The sequence below is a fragment of the Serinus canaria genome, chromosome 2 (genome assembly GCF_022539315.1).
Source record: "Serinus canaria isolate serCan28SL12 chromosome 2, serCan2020, whole genome shotgun sequence".
Classification (NCBI taxonomy): Eukaryota; Metazoa; Chordata; class Aves; order Passeriformes; family Fringillidae; genus Serinus; species Serinus canaria.
In genome coordinates this window covers 115,942,206-115,949,298 of record NC_066315.1, presented here as the reverse complement: position 1 = coordinate 115,949,298, position 7,093 = coordinate 115,942,206, and positions in this window count along the sequence as shown.

Here is a 7,093-nt window from a genome sequence, read left to right as displayed (position 1 = left end):
TCCATGGCCCAGCACAGACATGCCCAGAGTGCATGCCCAGGGATTGAGCTTAAATGCACCTAAATGTTGTTGGCTGCTGAGACAGGGCAGGAGCTTTCAAGAAGGCTGCCACAGATCATTCTCACAGAGCAGGCTCACCCCAGGGGCAGTGTCAGACCTTGCTCAACACAGGCAGCCAAACCCCCACAAAAGTGGGAAGGAGCTGCAGCACTCTCAGGGCTCTGAAAGCTGTAAGCAAAGAAATTTCTGCCTATTCCTTATAATACCTAGTATCTTCCATCATGTTCTGCAGCCAGAAACAAACTGCAAAATCCCAGAATTGTCTGGCAGTCACCTAACAGTGAGTTTAAAACTTTGTTTTAAGGAAGCCCTCCCCTCTGCTCTGTGTCGTACAATATGCTTTTTCATTGCACAGACAGAACTCCTAAGAGAGTTTTTAGAAATGCTGGAGAGAGAAGAAGAGCCTGTGACCATACTCACAGCTTATTGAGCCTGGTGTATGAGCCTAACCAACTTGCTTGTTGCTGTGTGGAAGAACATCCACTGATCAGCAAGGTAACGCTAGTATGTGTCTTGCAGACCATATTAAATCATCTCTAAGAAAGTTTGAAATGGTTTCCTCCTTGGAGTATTCTGCTCTTCCCACTAGATGGCCTCCAAGAACCAGTATTTTCTGCTATTTTGCAATTGGGTGTGGTTGTGTCTCTCTAAAGTTGAGTAAGATATTTACTGTACTATGGTATGTAGTGGGGTGTTTGGGATGTGGGGGAAGAAGAAGGGAGGAGACAATAACACTGGGCATATTGGCAGGATTCCATGAGACAGTCTGTGAGCATTGAATTAACTCATCTGGGATTAAATCTTGTTTCCAGTGAATATTTAAACCATTCAAGCATTAGCTGGAGGTGGCTGGAATTACATCTGTCTTTCCAGGTGGTTGCTCCTCCCCTTTAGCTATAGAATCTGTCTTGGTTCCATTTTCTATAAATATGAAACTAGCTCATGCAGAACAGGACAGACAGCTTAGATGGGAAGAAAAGAGAACTTGATCTCAGAAAACCTTTGCCTGGGAGGCAGGAAAGACCAGTTTGAATTCCTTCAGGTAAGGAAGAAATTAAATGGAAGAAACATCCTGAGTAAGTGCTGTAAGTATGGAGTTAAAGAGTAAGAGGAAGAGCTTGACCCACAAGCTTCATTGTGAGGAAAAACAAATCACAAAACAACTTGCCCAAATCCCCACCACTTTTGGGCTGACAAAAGCTCTGCAAAATTGCAAGAGTCAAGGTAGTGAATCCAAAGCAGAGATTACTGTCCAAGCACTTCTATGTTGAATACCATATTTTTAGGTTAACTTTTAACCTTTTCCTCTTTAGCATCAGCGCCACCATACTAATTGCTTTGGATGCTGCTCAGCAAAACAATATTGGAAGCTGGACTGTACTGGGGAGATTTCTATAGAAATTAATGGCCTGTTAGGAATAGTGAGGAACCATTAGGAAAAGCCTTGGTTCTTGCCTTGGAACAGTGAGGAAAGTATGGAGGCGGTTTGAACAACGAGGAAGAACAATAAGGAATAATTTCCCATTTATGTGTTAATCCTGCATTGCCCTTATGAGCCAGGAGCCCTGAAAGAGGAATAGCCATGTGTGAAATCAGGTGGCTGAAGTCTGCATGCCAGGGCTCAATCAAAAATGTTTGGGTTTGAGGTGGGAATATGTAAACAAGGTTTCAGTCACTTTTATCACAGTAAATAATATTTTATCTTGGGTTGTGTGGGTTCTTTTGGGTTTTTTTCCTACTGTGGATTTCCCATTCATGCATCTGGTGATGGTGTTACCAGAAAAGCTATGGGAACTGGCTAGGGTCCAAGTCCACTAAGGTTTCTAAGTGCCTTTTCAAATTGTTATGGTTTGAGTACTCACATGGAAGACAGATTGACAGATACTGTGAAGTGATTGATTACCTTTCCTTGTTAGCCTTGTGTCTTTCCCCAGGGCAGGCCTCTTCTCTAATCCACTGCTTATTTACAGGGCAAATAGTGAAGTTTGTCCTGCCCTGAGCCACCTGTTGGTAAGGATACTGTTCCAGCTTTCATCACATCCTCATTATGTTTATATCTGTTTCATAAAGTAATCAGTATTTTTTAAGAGCCAGCTCTTCTTTTAGTTCTCATATAACCAAAAAAATTTCCAAGACAATTTCATCCAAAAAAAAAGCCTAGACCATTTAAAGATAGCTGTCACTGTTTGGAGGAGCACTTTAACAAAGCATTCACTCCAGACCTAAGCAAAAACCCTGTGATTATCTGATTTTTCAGAGATGTAGTGAACAAACATCCCTTGGAACTAAGCTTTCTGTAAATGAAAAGCAAAAAAGCAGAAAACCCAAAAGATTCAAAGGGGTAAATTCTAGCAGTTGCTGCTTCTGAGCATCAAAAACAACTGGGTTGAATACTGTGGGCTACTTTTTGGGGTAGAGTTAATTCTCTTCACAGGGTTTTGGATTTGTGCTGAACACAGGGTTGATAATTCAGGGATGTTTTAGTGTCTTTATCTCAACCTATGAATTTCCTCAGTTTTACTCCTCTGATTCTCCCCCCACCCCTCTGTGGGAGGAGTGAGTGGCTGTGTGGGGCTTTGGGGTTAAATCACAGCAGCTTGTGACTGTGTAGCTCCCAAGCTGCCTTTGATGATCTCTTTCACTGTGTGTATGCAGGTTTAAGAGGTGATGATATATGTGTTCAGTTTCTTGGAATTTTCCTGAAGAATAGATCAGCAAGACCAGAAAGATTAAAATAGCAATTTTCTAACTGGAAACACTTTAGGAAATTAGTTTCTCTGTGTGACTTCTTGAGGCACCAATATAAACTGGTTATAGTGACCTTAATTCAACTGCAGAAGGGCAAGTTTGAACTTCATATCACTGTACTTGGCCAGGATTTACTCAGCAGGTCTTGTACTAATAACACCTGGGGACCTGCTTTTCAAAAGAGAATGGAACATACTAGTGTGATTAATTACTCCATTTTTATTGTATTAATCACCAATTTTTAATATAGAACTAGATTTAATAATATTAATGTTGATAGCATTTTAGAGGAGACACAAAGTAAAGTGAGGAGGCTGCAGACGATTTCTGAGATTTTTCCAAAGGAGCCATGACAGAATGGAAATACTCCTAAGTTTTTGGCCAAACCCATTCTCACCCTGGATGAAGTTAATTCTCTCCATTCTTGTAGACTTCAAAATTCATTGCTGGCATTTAAACTGTTGTACCACTGATGGAGGACATTTGCAGGATCTAATAGCGGGTCTAAACATGTCTTGGGCTTCCTGAAGAAAAGAGAGAAACCTGAGGACCTATCATCTGCTTTCCTTTAATTTGAGGTATTTGTACTGATTGTTCCTCATTAATATTTGCAACGAGCATCTCAGTCTACCACTTCAACAAAAAGTACCAGTAATTCTTTTGCTTCTGGACTTGAAACTGAAACAGTTTTCTATGTTCTTTATGCCACTAAGCTGAACGCAACAAAATTTTCATCTCACTAGAAACAGAAGATAGTTCACTGTTCATCCCTAGGCTTTTACACTTCACTTGGGTTTCCAGTCAAACTCAGGATGAGTTTGTTCCCATCCCTGTAGTTTTCCCACTTAGGTTCTTGCAAACTGTGCTACCTTGTGGTTCCTTAGGGAGTTTAATTACTGTGCCAGAATGTCGAGGCAGCAGTTACTACTTCTTCCAGCAACAGCTACCATGGTCTTCCCAAATTACTGACTGTTCTGCTTCAGATGCCTGCAAATGGGGGAACTGGCTCCATGGACACACTAGATGTTTGAGCGAGCCCAGGAGCTCCCTGGCCAGTTTGTGTCAGCTGAAGCTGAAGCTCAAGACATCACAGCCCAAGATAATGCTTCAACATAAATATCTTTCATTTCCTTTTATTCCTAACTATCAAGATCCTTGCCTTCCCTTAGCTGTGTTTACAAGGTTTCTCTAAGAAATCTGTTCAGAATCTGTCAGCTGTTTTCTCTGTTTTCCACACCTGGGGAGTCAGGCACATGAAATGAATTCCTCTGCATTAATCTCCAACTCATTTAGCAAAAAGTGAAACTTGAGATGAAAATATACCGTAGCTTTTAAGCTATGCTTAAAAGTGAGTGGGGAAAAGTTATCATAGAGATGAAGCATGTATCTTTATGCATTAATTTTATTTTAAGAGAAGCTGAGTTGCATAACAGTGTGGGGAATACCAGCCCAGACAGTAACATTTGTCTGAGCAGCAGGGCTTGCTGAGCATCTTTTGTTTTCCCAAATTTCTCACTTGCACATTTTGACTGCAGGGTCCAGGGTATAATACACTGTGCTTTTGGCAGCCATTCCTGCAAATGCTCAGCATGGATAGTGATGGTCACTCTGGGACTTTGGTGCTAGACTCAGTTTCCCTCTGAGGCTTGGCTGTCTGTGCCAGTCAGGCCACAGAACTGCATGAAACAGGAGAACAAGTCACGTGCCAGGTGATGTTTGACAAGTCAGGGTTTCACAAAACACAACACTTCTGTCATGTCTCACTCATGTTTAGATAAATTAGGAGAATTTTGATTTCTCACGAGAAGAGCAAGCCTGAGGCTCATATCCTGCACTGCCACACCAGCGAGTGCAGACACGTGCACAAACCATGCCATGTACTTTTGCCATTCAGAAGGACTTTAAGTGACATTCAGAAAGGTTATTAGGAGTCAAATAATGCTCTTTTTAAATTAATTCTTCATAAGAGTAAAATTAACACCTATGTAACACAATGAAATTACTTCTATGTAGAAATTGTATCCAAGGAGGATGGTGGTGACCATGATAAACCTCCTGGGCATATCTGAAACTGAATGCTCAGCCATGCAGTGTCATTGCTAACAAAGCCTTTGTATATTTTGAATTCCCAACCTATTTGGTTTCTGGATGACATGGAGCAGATGTCTGCTGGGATCAGTTGTCCCCAGGCTGAGGAGTGGGAGCATGTTTATACAGTGCCATTAGGGCTAGGGTTTACTGTGGGAAGAAAAAAAATCCTGTTCAAAAAAACAAAACAAAAAACCAAAACAAAACTGTCCTCAGAACAGAGCTTGATTGTCCTGTTTAGTTTTCAGTTACAAGACAGATTGACCCCATATGATAAATCAAGGTCTAGACTGATGTCTTTCTTATGAACTTTGCTACAGCCCCTAAATCACTACCACACATTTTTATTTCTTTAGCACAGCTTATCTCCTGCTAAGCTTGCCATGACTTCAGTGAAAGTTTTCTTTTACTCAAGGCCATAATGTTGAAGAATATAATGTGGACAGATGGATGATTAATTGTATGAGAAGTAATTAAAATGAAACATGATCTCATACTTTCATGTGTAGCAGAATTTTTGGTATTTATCTTGTTCTCTGTCCTGCAGAACTTCCTGATAAATTATCATCTAGATACCAAGACTTCAAACCAGACAAGAAAAATTAAAGGGCTTCATTTATGCAATTTGGAATTAGACTGTGGCTCTGAAAAATAAAGGCAATTAAAATTTGGGATGTCTCAGCTCCCTGATTAAGCATCTAACAAGATGCATGACTGACACTCCTCTCCAATCTTTATTTATTTGTTTATTATTAAAAAGCTCCTCAGATGTGTATAAGCCATCTGCTGTTCTCAGATTCTCTGAGCCTTGGTATATTATGCATCTGCAAAGCATTTTCATTTGATGCTATTAACTATGGAAATTTGAGAATGAAAATTTCCAGTAGGAAAAGCCAATGCTTTCTAGGCATTTCTGATTATGGCCCAATCTTTCCTCTTTTGTCCCCAACAGCTCTAGTTTGATCATTACAGCTAAGCTGCAGACTGCTTTGGGGTGATGAATGACACCGGCCAAGAGACAGCAGCCAGGCTGGGTCATTCCCAACATCTTTGGGCTGCTTATCCTGGTTATTTCCTCAGCTGAGTGTGGAAGGTTCCCCCTGGAGGTGGGGCCCTGGCTCAGCCCCAGGACTGCAGAGCAGCTGGAACCTGGATCATGGCGTGTCGAACATCATGGTCCAACAGTGCCAGGATGGGCAGGAGAGCATGACAGCCTGTGGGGAGTTTCAGATGGAGGAGGATGCTCTGTCTGCTGATGTTGGTATCAGAAAGCCCAGGGAGGGACTTACTTGGGTGAGCATCCCAGCTGGCTCCCAGCAGCACACCCCCATCACAGCTACAGGAAACTGAGCCATGCCTTAGCACTGCCCCTTCCCCTCTTGCAAGGGCAAGGAAAGCCCACAACCCTTCCTGGGCACAAGCAGCTTACAGACAGGTGTGGGAGGAAGCCCAGCCTGGGTCAGCTTCATCCAGACCTGCCACACAGCTTGCAGTGAGCTGCCACCCTCTCCTGGCTCGGTTTGCCTTCTGCCTGCTGAAAGCTGCTGTACATTTCTACGGTAATGAGCATGCTGAGCTTTGCTGGGACAGCTGCTGCAATACAGAAAACACATGGAAATGAGAAGGAATGCAGCAGCTCCATGAAAGAAACTGGCCCTTAGCTCCTGGTTGGAAGCTGAAGCAAGACATGGCAGCTGCAGCTGGTGAACACGGAGTTACTTCAGGCACTGGACTTTCCAGCAGTTCTTGATTTGAGCATTACCTGTGGCTTTCAGTCATCTGCCTGCCTGCCAGGGTCTGAAAGATGGAAATCCCAGCCTCGTGGATTAGGATGGGGATGGAATATTTATCAATCACTTGGCCTTCAGAGGTAGAATCTTCTTCCACCAGTAAAATTCCAGGAGAATTCCTAAACTCTGCAGCAGTGAGCCTGCTGGGTAGCAGCAATGCTGTGGGCCTCTTCAAGCCCCCTGAGGGGAAAAGTGGTGGTGAGGGGGCACCACTCTGATGAGTGAGATGTGATTCCATCATACCAGGCCCCATTACGTCATAGAAATGTCTTTCTCTGAGGCATTGGCTCTCTCCATGTGCACTGCTCAGCTTCCCCCCTCCATCAGTCAACCCCCTTAGCCTATGCAGGGCAAGTCACTGGTGCCACACAGCAAAGATTTTATTCCACTAAAGAAAAAGGTGAGAC